Source organism: Crocodylus siamensis, chromosome 5, assembly GCF_052110815.1.
Source record: "Crocodylus siamensis isolate JL-2025a chromosome 5, ASM5211081v1, whole genome shotgun sequence".
Taxonomy (NCBI): domain Eukaryota; kingdom Metazoa; phylum Chordata; order Crocodylia; family Crocodylidae; genus Crocodylus; species Crocodylus siamensis.
Genome location: NC_143399.1, coordinates 110,980,777 through 110,996,765, shown reverse-complemented (window position 1 = coordinate 110,996,765; position 15,989 = coordinate 110,980,777).

The window sequence follows — 15,989 nt, the reverse complement described above, 5'->3', positions numbered from 1 at the left end:
ACAGAGCCCAGTGTTCAGCTCTGTGACCCCGTTCCCCAACCCCCATGCTATTCCAGCCCTACCCCCTTCAGGCCCAACCCTGTCCTCCCTGGCAGTTTGGATTTAGGGCTGGGGCTGCTCCCCCTCCTCCCCCTCACCCCCCACTGCAGGCCTGCCCCATTGCCCCCTCCTGCCCCCGCTTTGGGGCTGGGTCCTCTTGCCCCACCCTCACCCCCACCCACTTCAGCCATTCCACTGGGGGGCAAGGGAGGGGTGCTTTGGCCCCTGGCTTCATCCCCTCTGTTACGGGGAGGCTCTGGTGCCTGCCATCCCCCTCTGCCTCCAAGAAGCTCTGCTGACCTAGCCCCTCCCCTCCGGTCCCTCAGTCCCCACTGCCATGGTGGCACTCTACCATCTGTCCTGTCCATCTAGAGCACTCTGATTGGCCAAGACAGCCAATCAAAGCATGAATAAAGCATTACAGACAGAGAGACTATGACTTCTATAATATTAGAATTATCCCTCACCCCCACAATTGTACCCGGCATGCTAATGTCCTAATGTCCTTCTAACATCCCTGCCAACCCTAATTTACCAGTGTGTGTCCCTTAAAGCTGACCACTCTGTAATGATGCATGGGGCATTTTGCAGTCTCTCTTCTCTGTAAGAGTCATAGCTTTTTGCTCCCCTATGCACCACCCCAACCTATCCCTGGGGTAAGTAGGCTACGCTCTTACTATACAACTTAGTAGTGCCCCCCCGCTCTCCCCAGCCTGCCCTGTACTATATAGCCATCTAGAGATAAGATAACCGAGATGGGATTTGATAGCAGTCTTCAACTACCTGAAGGCTAGAGCTAGACTGTTCTCAGTGGTGACAGATGACAGAACAAGGAGCAATGGTCTCACGTTGCAGCAAGGGACGTTTAAGCTGGATATTAGGAAAAACTCTCTCACTAGGAGGGTGGTGAGGCACTGGAACAGTTTACCTAGAGAGGTGATAGAATCTCCATCCTTGAAGGTTTTTAAGGCCTGGCTTGACAAAGCCCTGGCTGGAATCATCTAGTTGGGGATGGTCCTGCTTTGAGCAGGGGGTTGAATTAGATGACCTCCTAATGTCCCTGCCAACCCTAATTTTCTATGATTCAATGAAAACCAAATTAAATAAAATCCCAGATCTGTTCCAAGAGCAACAATTATACCTGAAAAACAAACACTTTTTTTACAAAGAAGGTAATAATATCTTGAATTATGATCTAATCAAACACTGCATGGAATAAGGTGATTTGTTCATGAGGCATAAACTGAATTCTCCTTTAACAGCTGATTGTGTGAAGAAAGCAGAACCACAATTGTTTTTCAGTTAAAGTTAGATTAATGTGTACATTGCAGAAGATTCACTATTACTGTCATTTTCCTATTCCACTGCATGGCAGTTCTTTCACTTTGTTTTGCTTTCCTAGAAAGAGCAAAAAACTGAGAGAATAAACTAAAAATAACTTACCAGATACTCCAACAGAGTATCTCATTTTACAGTGAAAAATATTTCCAAAACTGATATGTGGTGTTGAATCGCCTGTGTCATTCATACCAAACCACACATTGGGGTACTTTTCCACATGTGGACATATATATTTGAGAATATCTGCCACCCCTAGGATATTCCAAGAAATGAACTGAGCAGTCACTGACAGTTTAGCAAATATTTTGGTGGTTCTTTGTATGTTATACAAGTATGCAAAAGAATTGTATGCAAAGGACTGAACAGAAATGGTGTATTTTCCAAAAACTAGTAAGCTGTTTCTCAAGTGTTTAATCTCATGTCTAATCTCTGTAAAAGTGAAGAAATAAAGATTTCTTGCCCAGGATCTCCAAGCAGTACAAATGTGGAGGAAATAGTTCTCAAAAGACCAATGTATGTGTCCATCTTCAAGACCAACCATCCTGATGCTCTGCTTATTCTGCACACAGCATTTACTAGGTACTAATGGATCAGGTAAAAAACTAAAGCCTGACAAAAGAAGATAAAATATTGCTGACAATAAGCACTTACTAAATTTAATATTGTTACTACAGTCTGGTATTCGAAAAACCCTGATTATTACTTATACTGATGAAATAAGAATCTTTCCGTACTGAAAGTACAGTTGACTTTTTAATGGCTTCTCTATGTATCATAACACAAACCAAAGAATTCCTCCTAACTTTAGTGAAGAATATGCAGAAAGCTTTGTATTTCTGCAGAAGTTTTGTGTATACAAAGAAATAAAGGAGAATTTGGTCTTTGTATTTTCAGGTCAGATATACCACACAGTGATGGCAAAGGCGTTAAAGTATATCACTATAGTTCTAATGGTATAACTTTGAGCTCTTTGTAACAAGGGATGTCTCCAGTTCACCCAGCTGAAAATGGCTACCAGATTATTTGGATATAATGCTAGCTACATCACTCTATTATGAACCATTGGCTACAACAATTAGTAGATCTTTTAATTTCAGGCAGCTCATTTTTGGAACATTAACTTCTAGTGGTGTGGTATTGGTATTCCTGATGGGAGAGAGGTGACAGAACATCCAAAATGCAAGAAATGATTCTTGCCAGATATGCTGAACTTGAACATCTAGGCTGGCCAGCACTTCTACCAATGTCACAAATGTCATCCCCTGCTTACAGTGCCCACTGCTGCTTACATTGGACAGACAGGGTGATTCCAAAATATAAGAATAAATGAGTGCAGATCTGACATCAGTTCCAGAAAGTCTTAAATAAAACTTTAAAAAGGAACTTAAATGCAAAATTGTAGAACAAGAAATCATCCAAGACTGGACTGTGTTAAGTATGATCTAAATGAGGACTATGATTCTTAGTCTATTACCTGGATTAGCATTTATGACCCCTTTGTCCCTGTAGGTTTACTGCTTGTTTGCCTCTCCCAGCACTGCCCCCTGTCCCCTCCTCACCCACACAACCCATCCCATCCTATCCCCTCCCATCCCATCCCATCCTCTGCTCCTCTCCCCACTCTCCCTTCCCTCCTCTCCTGCCTTTTGTATTCAAATCACTCTCTTCATTTGCTCTGTGCATGTCCTGTCACAGCCCCTGATAAAGTGAGTTTGGTTAAAAGTTCACTTAATCAGAGAGCTTGGGTATAGCTCATGTTATACATCTCTGATTTAGTTTATAAGGTGCAAACGTACCCTGCCTTCTGCCTGACTTCAGACTAACAAAGTTAACGACCTTGCTCAGCTGATAATTAGTTATATTTATATTAAGTGTATGTTTATAAAGGTTATTATATTTTAAACAGTGATTTAGTTGGTACAAAGTGCTATAGAGTTAAATAAATAACTAAGTTGCCTATCACAGGAAATTAACAGAAGTTGGATTTTCACCAAAACAATATTTTTCACAAAAAAGTTAGTTTTCTGGAAATAGGGATAAAATAACATAAAAATTAAATTAAATGTAAAGGCATTTTGCCTACCTCCATCCACTTTCATAAGCAAGATCCTCATCCTTGTAAGATGATGTCATTTATGAATGTATTAAGTGACAAGGATTTTGGAGGATGATAGTTTTTATTGGACCAACTGAAATCACTGAAACACAACCATATTAAGGTATTAAACATTTTAGAAAGGGGAGTGCCAATAAAATGTCAAGATTACACATTGAAGTATCTCTCATAAATGGTCATAGCTATCTATTATGGACTGCCTTTAATTGGGAATAAGGATGGTATTCTACTGAGTACAATGTACCTTGGTACAAACTAAGGAGACTTTCATCCTAACTAAATAAGGTAATATTTTAAATCCAAAGACCATAGAAATGAAAGGAGCTCAAGCAAAATTATTGTATGTTATTTCCAATGTTATAAGGGAAGGGGGAGTAAAATTCATTAATGGGAAGTGCACTAGCAAATAGAGTGATTTTTAGAGGAACAATTTATTTGCAGAAAAATCTCTTAGGAAAAAAACCTGAACATTTGTGCCAAATTAAATGATTTCACCAAAACAGGACAAATATTTTAAAATCTGTCAGCATTTTATTTCAATGTCTTCAAAGAAAATATTTGATTTTTCATTTTGAAATATGTTAAGATTAAAGGTATCTATTTTATTTCTTTTAGAGTGGGTAAAAAGGCCAAAAAAGAAGAAAGCATGACACTTTACATCAAATAAAATATTTTGCTCACCCAGAAATGATCTTGTGTTTTAATTTTGGGCAATAAAAAGCCTGAAAAAAATCATTTGAGATGATTACAGTTACTTTTTTTTTCAAAAAAGAATGTCTTTCCACTGAATTAAAAAAAATCAATTACTCCCAATGCTCTGATGTTGAACTCTTTTAATTATGCTTGCATTGATAATTAATAGCAGCTAAATATGCTAGAGGGAGAAAAGAATTCATATTTCTACATGGCCTTACCTGTTAACACCATTTGGAAAATATCCAAGAGTGACCATGTGTTTGGTTCAGTTTATAAGAAAACTTTTCCTAGGTGATGCCAACTTCCCATATCTCCATTGCACTGGGATCATTGTCCTTATAAATGATGATGCCTGCACTGTCTCAATTTCCTAAATGACCACATGTCCAACATCTTCAAAATTAAACAAACACAAAAGACATCTTTCTAACAATGTCTGCAAACACTCTGTCTCATCAGACATGTAACATTCCTTTCTTTAAGACACATGCAAGCAGCATCTTCAGCCATACTCACAGACTGCTATCTATTCTCCTAATACATCTGTCTGATCCTAGTTATAAAGGCATGAAAATCTTGTTCTACTCACTATAGTCCTCAGCAGCAGTCTCAGAGACTCCTGTTAAAAATTCAGAGAGGACACCCTCTTTATCACAAAAGCACTCTGCATATAGCAGCTAAAATACTGTTTACCAGTTTTGTATCTAGTAAGTTGAGACCCATCATAAATGCTAGTACTATTTTTTGGTCATCAAATAGCACTGAAAAGCCAGAGTTTCTTATGGCTTAGTACTAATTGAATCTACAAGCAACCTATTCCTCACAGCACTTACTTTCTCAAAACAGGATCAGCAAGCAGAGTTTTGTCTGGGACTTCAGCTTCAATGAGTTGATACCTATAAAGAAGCAGGGAGAGATGGTCCTGCCTATGTTGAAATATGGTATTTCCTTAAATTCCTACAAGTACATAAAGGAATGAATTTAAAAAAATGTTAAAGTATGGGGACGGCTTATCTTTTACTTTCCTCAAAATACAAGGTATGGATAAAATCCTGATCCTACTGAAGTTGATGGCAGACTCCTAATGACTTCACTGGGATCAAGATTTCACCTATGTGCATATGCAGTATCAATGGTTTTTATGGAACAACAAGATAGAAGGGTGAAGAATAACTGAATATCTATGCCCCCTGGGCATAAATATGTTATAAATCCAACAGTTCATTTGAACCTTGGTGAGAAGTTAGATAAACTTTCAGACACAAACTACCCTTCCTCAAGTCTCTTTGTCTAACTTCTCTTCCAACTGTACAGCTAATCCAATAAAAGACATCACAAGAAATCCTTTGCCCTTCATACATTCCTTTGACCGTCATGGGTACAACAGGCATTTTAACTCCATTTAAAGCTTGTGCTTCTAATACATAAGCATTGCTGATGATTACATCTAGGCTTTCTATATATTTATCTTTTTATTTCTCCTCTAAACCTCAGTTGTTGGAGCTCTCAGTTACCCTTCCCACATTATGTTTTTCTTTCCATGTTTGAAAAATCAGAAAACTATTTAAAAATATATACTATTTGATAGCATTGTGTACAATGATATTAAGAGGAGTAAGGAGGGGGGCATCTTCTCCATTCTGCCTAACAAATGCATGCTGGAACACTTGAGTCTTTAGAGCCTCAGAGTACTACCATCCATGTACTTTCTCATTTTTCCCAGCCTGACCGAATAAATGTCGCTGGTGCATCACATCTGAGCTTTAATAGACCTAACTGCCAGGACACGATTGTAATGTTTTCTTCAAGTTACCAGTATCCCATTTTGTTATTTTTTGTTTCCAGCTTCAGTCTACAAGACTGAACTTCTTACACCTAAACTTTTGAGAGAGGAAAAACAAAAACATAAACATGTCTCATGAACCATAAAATACAGTATCCAACAGGACTAATTGCAATACAGGCTTTCAGTCACCATTGTAACATATATATTAGGTAACATGATTAGCTCTTTTGTGCTTTTCATTTGTCATTTCATGCACTGGGCCAATGAGCAACATCTGTATTTCATTGGACTTGGATCATTAACACTGCATTTACAAACACAGAGTCAAACCTACAAGGTTTAGTGTGTCAGGAAAGTTAGGGCAGTTCAGCTCAGTGGCTAAAACTGGGGTTTGGGTGGGCAACAAAAGCCAGAAAAAAAATCATAAGCCAAAGATGCCAAATCCAGAGGGTAGAATTAAAAGTAAATCCAATATCTCAGGGCCAAGATATGACAATATGCTGAGATATGAAGCCAAGAGATCAGGAGCCAGAGAACAGACTCAGAAAGCTGAAACACTGAGGCAAGAATCAGGAAACTACCAAGAAATAAGCCTAAAAGATGTAGATAGCTGAAAGGCAATCTCTTAAATAAGCAGCTGGAGCCAGTCAAATGGCTCCAGAGTTCTTGGTACTCAACTGGGACAGGCAGATCTTTAAGACTGGGGGCAGAGATGTAACCCCTTCATGAAGAACCCTTGGCACTTTGCAGGGTTGGGCTTATGAGGAGTGAAGAATAAGGACCTTTATACTTTTCCTGTTCATACAAACAGCTGGGAAATAAGGCCAAATGTGACACAGTAACAGTGTGGTTAAAATATACGCCACACAATAGTTTTGCCAACTCCAGTTCTGCCAGAAAAAAAAGGTAAATGTGTCTACACACAAAGCTTCTCTGAAGTGTCAGAAACCCCAAATCCATCAGCAGAGTTATAATACCTTGCCTGAGGGAAAGAAGGCCTGGTAGCTGGAAGCAGCCATACATATAGACTCTCCTGTACCTTTTTAGCAGTGTCTTCAGCAGCTGGCGCCTTTCCAAAGTGCACTTTTTATTATTTTTGGACAGCTGCTGAAGTGGAGCAATGCAGAGCCATCAGAAGCATAGGAACATGTATTTTCTTGTATACATACACACAGGTTATTGGCAGTGGTTGCTGTCTTCGCCAGGAACCAGTGGAATTTGATCAGCTTAGACAAAAACAGCACCTTCTATTTGTAGTTCTGAGTAGGAGGAAATAGACTGAATATAGTTTTCTCTACAAATCAAATGTATAGTTCAGTATTCTGTTTCTTTCAAATATTCGGCTATGTTCAACTCTGGTTTTTTTGAGTGTTTAAAGTTTGCTTTTCATAGCTACATCATACTTTTAATTAATCCTACCCCCCCCACCATGTTAGAGATATGCCCTCTCAGCTTAACTTTACAGTGTTTTGAGTGAAAATAAACTGAAACAATTCTAAACTCTAATTGACATTATTTGGAGGCCCCATTTCCACAAATCTAGATTGCATCTGGTGATGGACTATGCATAATATCAGTCTGATGGAAAATAAACTGGTTGTAAAAATTACTTCCTGTATTTATAGACCATGAGATTTTTCTAATGCATAAAAAAGGTTTATTTCCAGGGGAGAAGGAAAAAAGGTGTAATCTGGTGGAAATTCTTAGAAGTTGCTAAAACAAAATACTGAAGGAAAGTGAAATTTCAATGAGCTATCAATTAAGAACAAAATTGGAATAAATTCAAAATGTATAAGCAGACTGAATGCATTGACAAAAAACTCAAGAATTGTTGTAGCATACAATTATTCACTGTACTGTCAGAAGATCTTAACTAATCTCTTTTGTGTTATTTAATTGTTTACATCCATTGATCTTTTTTTCCCCTCCCCTTTAACCCACATCAAGAGAGAAGCCTTAAATTTAGGAACTAAAAATCTTCTTTAAATTGTCTGTTGTCATCTAATTATAGTCACTTATTGAACTACACAGTGTTTGGTCTGACAACATAGAATCACTAAAATAATTGCATTATATCAATGAAATACTTGGATAACTTGAGTTAGGAAATTCAGAATAGAGATGATTGTGGTTAAATGATTGTGGTTAATACAGCATCTTGTAGCAGCCAAGGTGCATTGAGTTAGGTGTGGGCAGCACAATGACTATGTGAGCAAACAGAGAAACACAATTATTTAATCAAATTGGCAAAGAGCACCTACTGTTAAACATCTTATCCATCTGATTCTGACTTGTTCAACCAGTTCTTTAGGAAAGAGTGACGAGCGTATCTGGAGTTCATTTTTCAGCTGTCTGGACTAACAGATGTGGAATGGCTTCCTTAATCCTCATTTTGACCATTACTAATGGACTTACTAATGGACCTCATGAAAAAGGGTGAAAGGGTTATTAAAATAAGCAGATGTCTAAGCATATCAAATGGATTTAAACTGAGAAGCACTGTAGCTGGACCCCAGCTAATGTCTTTTAGTCATTTCAAGGTTGGCCATTTTCCAAAGGCTTCCTGCACTTGATTTTCAGACTTGGTCAGTGTTCTGTGCAATATGTTTACCAGCTTGTTAATATTATAATAATTGTAGTTAACATTTCCTCCACGGTCTGGTTTTCAATAAGCTGAAGACTATAAATGGTTGGGGGAAGCAAAGACAAAAGATCTGCTTGTAACAGCAAAGTAGCGTTTGGCTCATTTGAGATCACGCTTCTGCTGTAGTTATTTTCATTTACATTTTTGTTCTGTTTTGCATGTAGTCAGGCCATGTGGCAATAATCAAGGCTGTGTAAACTTGAAAACTTATTTCTTACCAAGCTCTAGCCAGGTGACCCAATGTCTTTATTTAATTAGGTCAATTTATATTAGTCACTTGTATGACCAACAGGTACTTTGAGACAATTTTGCTAGCCTAATAGTAAATAGAAGGTCCTGGAGGAAGCTTCCATGAACACAAAGGGCTTTCACAGTAGTCCCATGGTAATAGTGTTAGCTTGGGAAGATACCAGTGTATTTATTGGTAGTGAATTGGGGACCACAAACATTCAAAAATTGACTCTTCCCTTTCCTGGAGGAGTTAGAGCAGGATCCAACTTGATGTCCTAAAGTCTACATGTCTTCAAGTTTTATACAAAGTAAAATTGATTTTTTTTTCCTCAAACTGCTTGAAAATTCTAGTAATTAGCACACAGAGAATAGTATCAGTTTGTGTGTGTGAGAGCATGTGCATTTATTTCTTTTTAGTGTTAATTAGCCTTTTCAACATCTTTTATTTTATAAAGGACTCAAAGCCAAACAAAAATAGGCACCTGTACAGTTGCTGGGTGATTTTACCTTTGGCAGTCCTAGCCAGTACCAGTTGGTTTAGTTGCATGAGAAGAAAGAGATTTTTTTAATGGAAGGATATCAAAAACAGTTTCTGTTCCAGACCTCAAATCAGAAAGTTACTTTTTAAATTCTCATTTTTAATGGACATTTTAAATAACATTAAAAAAATCTGAATAGCAACACCACTGCTGTTATATTTGCTGTATTCTAGTAATTAAGGACCGCATTTATTTAAGTTCTGATGTCAGTCATAACTTATCTCTTTTCCTTACTAAGGCTTTGTTGCTGTTAAATTATTGTAAGGAGACTGGCAAAAAATGGAATAATGCCATACTTAGTTTCATAATTCCTTTTCTATTTTTTAAAATTATTTTTCCCTCAGTGAATAACAAAGGGTAAGATTCCCATACTACTTAAAATATATTTCCTATAATGTTCCAGGAATACCACCTTGTCAATCATTTTATTCACATTTGGGTGCTTAGCCTGCTGAAATTTCATTCCTTTCTCTCGGGGCATTTCCATATGTCAGTCTGAAGTGTGATTTATATCCTTGAAAGCATAAGCAAGCTTTAACCTATCTAGCTTAATCTAGTATCTGTACTAACCCTGGACTGTACTGATGCACCCAGGATATGTGTTTCCTTAAAATATTTTTGAGTCTGGTCTATTCCCATGGTTCACGATAAACTGGTGAGCCTGTAATGCCTTTATTGTTTGGCTTTTAAGTTTGGATAATTACATACTTGCCATTCATGACACTGATATTGATTCAAGATAGATTGCTGTCCTCCAGCATCCCAGCCTCCATTGAGACCCCTGCAATAGCCCCCCTGCAGGGAGGCACGCTAGCACTTGATCTGCTTGGCTGCTCTGGCCAAATGTCCAACAGGTCCTGCCGCCAAGCTTTTCCAGACCTGAGCCAGCATAGCTCCTCTCCCAAGCCCTGCCTCCTGCCTCTGACCATCTGTCAGCTGCAGGTAGGCCCTAGGACCTGGGCACTCAAATCTCTGAGCTGTGCCCCCACATCCCAACACCCTGTTATAAAATACACATAACATGTACATAGACCCCAACACTGAGCCCAGGAGAACCCCTGTGCTTGAGCACAGCCCCATGGAGCCCAACCCTGACTCCCACACACTCAGCCAGGGACCCCCATGCTGAGGCACAGCCCCATGGACCCAGACCCTGGCTTCCGCACAACACAGCTCAGAGGCCAGAGCCAGGCACCATGCCACACGGACCCCAGTATTGAGTTCCTCACACTTCCCCCAAGCAGAAGCTGGTGTGGGCAGCTTGACTCTGGTGGTTTGGAGTGCTGGGGGGGCAGAACATTGGAACTGGGCCTGAACAGAGACAACCCTGTGACCTCTGCCACTGCCAGCAGGTCCCCAGGCCATGTGCATCTGGGGTGCTTCAAGGTTTTTTTAGCCTATAGCTACAGGGTCCCAGAGTACCAGGGTAGTTGTGGAGTGGGGGCCATAAGCATCCAAGCCGGGGCAAGCAGGTGGATGCCCATGAAAACTTCAGGAGCAGGTGAGACGTGGTCAGCTGCCTCTGTGTTGCAAGTAGAGGACACTAGAAATTTCCAGGCCAGGGCATAGGGTGTTGCCAGAATCATGGGGTGTCTTCTGGAAGAACCTGGGAAGTTCAAGGTCATGGGGATGGCTTGAGAGTGACTGGGGAGTGGAGCTTCAGTCACTCTACAGCAGGCGCCACACCTAGCTACAGTGAGGTCATGAAAGCGGGACTACTAGGAGACAAGGGATCTCATCCCCATCAGTGGGGAGGAGAAGATCCAGCACTAGCTATACAAAGGACACTGCAACAAGGATGTCTTCAAGCACATTGCCCAATAGTTGCAGGCACAGAACCACAACAGGGCATTGTTGTGCCAAGACCAAATGGAAGAAGATCTAATATAGATGTGTACATGATGCCAACAAAAAGTCAGGGCCAGGAGACTGACCATGCCCTTCTCTGAGGAGCTGTTCTGTTTCCTCACCATGGACAGGGCTGTCAAGACCTTGCATACCTACAGTACCATCGAGGGGCAGGAAGAGTCATTGGCAGGGACCCCACTGGAGGAGGAGGAACAGGAAGGCTCTGGGATGTTTGCACAACCAAGTCCTTGGGTGCCATAGGGCAAGAGGTCAGGTGATGGTGATGGCCCCTAAGGAGTCCACCCCATCGGTGCTTGTCCCTGCATCATTACAGGATGTGGGAGCTGAGTTGTACCTGCAGTTGGACCTGAGCTCACTTGACATCTTCTTGGGCATGGTCAAGAGCAAGAAGCATTACACACAGGAGAGGGGGGGAAGCTCCAATGCATCAGCAATTCAAACCAACACCCCACTGCCCCCCTTACAGAAGCACAGGGTCCCCCAGCCCTGCCACTACCAGCACAGCAGCTGCTGCTTCAACACAACCTGCAGGACCCATGGCCAGCCTTCCCCCCCACTTCTGCTGACAAGCCAGGCACTGATCGAGCATGTCATGCTGTCTGGGATGTATGGCTGACCCCCACTCCATGAAGCCATTATGGTGACCCAGGTAACAGAGGAAATGCAAATTGTTTGAGGGGAAGGAAGGTGAGCAAGGGGACCTGCATCCCCATAGTCACAGCCCTCTTTCAGGCCATTGTGACACAGAAATCCAGAAGGGATTGGGGGTGGGATGGTGCAAGGATGGAGAGGTATGGGGAGAGTGTGAATTGCCTCACCCTGGCTGCTCAAAGTGCAGGGCTCCAGGCTGCTAAATGCTCGAGAGGTTTCTATCTTTCAACACTGGGCAGACCAGTAGCCTCCTCCCCTCCCACTTTCCCTCCCTACCTCCTATGCTGGACCACAGCCAAGACGCCAGGCTGGCCACCCCAGGCCTTGGGCTGTTAGCAATCTATCTTCTATTCAATGGGAACATAAATCAGCCTAATTCACACCTTCATGTCCTACCTCATGCTCAGCTAATGGAAGAAGCAAAGCTTCCTCCCAGGTGCATTGCTACTGAAACAGCTCCCCCACCTCTAGCTCTGCAGGCAAAGTGTAAAAAACAGACACAAGTGCCAGAATGTAGCACACTGCCCCAGTAGGCAATGCCACAAGTCTAGGTGACAGAGAGGACGCTGAGGTCAGGGAGGTCAGGGACAGGAGATAATATGCAGGTGCCTGTTTTATGGCTGAGGCTGTCACTATACTGACCCCCCACTTGCCCTATAATCCTAGATGGCTCCCTCTTCCCCAACCCTTGAAAGCAAAGGAACCCCCACCCCCATCCTCACCCCCTCCTGGAGTATTCAAAGTAGAACAATATTGCTGGAAAGTCAAAGGCAGCACATAGCAGTACTCTTCTTAGGCAGCCAGTGTCTGGGGAACTTCTCCTGGGGTCAGGTCACAGGTTCAACACTGCATGAATAATGGTGGCATCCACAGGTGTCAGCTCACAGTAGAATCACAGATAGCATGCAAGGTGGATTCTCACATTGAATAGCAACCCAGGCTTCTCCAGTGTGCTGTCAAAGCAGATGGCCCCCTTCCAACTGTCAAACGCTTCCTGGAGGACCATGTCCTGTAGCAGGAGCAGGGTGTATTGGCTGGCATTCCCCAGGAGCAGTGGTAAAGCTCATTCCTCCAGACCTGGCCAACTTTCACTAGGGAAATTTTAGGAGCGAAGTACCACTTCTGAATGGACAGGGTGCTGCAAGACATCTTCTGTAAGGGAAGAACCAGGGGGAGGAGCAGTGGAAGAGCTCTGCTGGCATTCCCTGCAATGGTAGTCCCTGCTCACTCTGTGGATAGTTCAAGTTCCTGCAGGACCCTGGGTCCCCAGACCCTTGGAGGGGATGGAGCAGGTACTTGCCACAGTGCCTGGCCTTCTCTCCTTGGCAACCCATCCCAGCACCTCTCCAGGGCCTACTGCAGCACAGTCAGGACCACAGTCTTCAGTATGCTGGTTGGAGACCAGTGGTACAAGCTTCTGGCTCCAGGTGAGGGAAGGGTCTATCTAGACAGGGCACTCACCATAACTACCTTTCCATCACTGCATGTGCCCAGCTGCCTGTCTTTATATATCCCAGTGCACTGACTTAGCAGCCCTGACATTATCTGAGTCCCTAGGACACTTACCAAAGATTATAGCTAGCAAGCTGTTGGAAGGACTGAATTCCTGATCTTGGTTACTTTCTGGCAAATAGGATTTTGCTATCTATTGCATACTTTCTGTTCCTATATTCTGCCCAGAGGTATTCCTACCCTAAGCACAGATCTGTTTGCTGTATTAAACATGGACATGATTAAAAGAGTCATTTCTTTAGCACTGCCTAACTGTAACACAAACTCTGAATCCTGGTATTATGAAAGACAGTACAGTGGAAACACCCGGCTTAGGTCATAACATTAAAATTCACTAAATGTGACATCTCAACAACAGTAATTGCACTACTTACAACTTTTTGTGAGAGGTGCTGCATCACAAGATGTTAAAATGGGTGCAGAATAAAATTACTGAAGAATTTAAATCTTACTCATGGTTTCATAGAATCAAAGAATCATAGAAGTAGGGTTGGAAGGGACCTTGTAGATCTTCAAGTCCGACCCCCCGCCTGGGCAGGAGAAAAGACTGGACTCAAATGAGTCCAGCCAGGTAGGCATCAAGCCTCTTCTTAAAGATCCCCAGGGTAGGAGCCAGCACCACTTCCCTTGGAAGTTCGTTCCAGCTCCTAGCCGCCCTAACTGTGAAGTAGTTCTTGCGGATGTCTAATCTAAATCTACTCTCTAATAACTTGCGTCCATTGTTCCTTGTCATGCCAGGGGGCGCTAGGGGAAACAGTGTCTCCCCTAAACCCTTCTGGTCCCCACTAGTGAGTTTATATACAGTCACCAGGTCCCCCCTCAGCCTTCTCTTGTGAAGGCTGAACAGGTTTAGGTCCCGCGGTCTTTCAATGTAGGGTCTGCCCTGTAGTCCCCGGATCATGTGGGTGGCCTCCTCTGGACCCTTTCAATGCTGACCACATCCCTCCTGAAATGGGGCGCCCAGAACTGGACACAGTACTCCAGCTGTGGCCTGACCAGCGTCGCATAGAGGGGGAGGATCACCTCCCTGGCTCTACTTGAGATGCACCTGTGGATACACGACAAGGTCCGGTTAGCCCTGCCAGCCGTGACTTTGCATTGCCAGCCCATGTTCACCTTGGAGTCAATAATGACTCCAAGATCCCTTTCTGCCTCTGTGCTCTCTAGAAGGGAGTTTCCCATTCTATAAGTGTGCTGCTGGTTACTACTGCCCAAGTGCAGCACCCTGCACTTGTCAGTATTGAAACGCATCTTGTTTATGTCAGCCCACTCCTGTAACCTACCCAGGTCTTGTTGCAGTCTTTTCCTCCCTACTAGCGTGCTTACCTCACCCCAAATTTTGGTATCATCAGTGAATTTAAACAGGTTGCAATTCACCCCGTCGTCCAAATCGCTGATGAAGAAATTGAACACAGCAGGCCCCAGTCCCTGGGGGACTCCACTGCCCACTTCCCCCCAGGTCAATATGACCCATCCACCACCACCCTGTAGGACCCCGGGTCCCCAGACCCTTGGAGGGGATGGAGCAGGTACTTGCCACAGTATAATTAAGGAATAATTATTCCTTAACCAACTGTAGAAGGAGACTGGAAGTATCTGTCTCTGCTTGGACCCAAGGGAGAGCTATATTAAACCTTAATGATGGACAGGCACCTATGTCCATATATAGAGGACACATTTAAAGAAGCCTGTGGAACTAAGATGTTTTCCATTTTGGGTCTACACCATGCATGTCACTAAGTAAAATTAGTGAGGTAAATCAAAACTTATAAACACTTATTACATTTTTAACTTTTTCTATTTTAAATAGGAGCCATATGCATTTTCATCAGCTCCCAGAACTTCTCAAAGAATGATTGCTGTGATGCTTAACAATTAAATCTAGAGTTTAGTTCCACCTGGAGCATTACTGTTTGACATGACACCAGAAAAACACTTGCGCCATGGACAGTCATGCAACACTTTGCAGTGCTGCAAAAACTGCAGTAGCATGGGTGTCTACAACTACAGCACAAAGTTGCTTGAAAAGTATGTTTTCCAGCCAGCATATGGAGCTGCTTCTCTGATCAGGGTTTTTGACAAGATCTTCTTCTGAACAATGGCACCCTGGTCCTCTCGCTTGCTGGGGAAAGGAGACCACCAGGCAAGCTGCGGTGGGCAGGCGCTAATCATTGACAGAGACTCAAACATTGGAGCTTGATGCTGCCACCACTGTGGCAGTAGTGATCCATGCTGCATCTGTGAGCAGACCTATAGTCCCGTCCTGGCTGGGGTGCAGCTCTGTTCCCAGCCAGGCTGTCACTGAGTCACCCTCTATCCCTTCCCCTTCCTTTTGGGAGACAGGGGAAAGAGCAGAGCTTTATGGGATCTATGCCAGAGTACACTGCTCAGTGTGGGGGCAGCATCAGGAGCCCCCAACACTCCACAATGATGCTGTATTCCAGTTGGGAATCACTCCTTAGATGCTGCATTTAAATGCATTTATCCAGAAGACTTGAGCTGAACTTCCTTGAACGTCTGGGAGCCAACAGAAGGAGGATCTGGAGAGCACCGTCACTGGGTTTA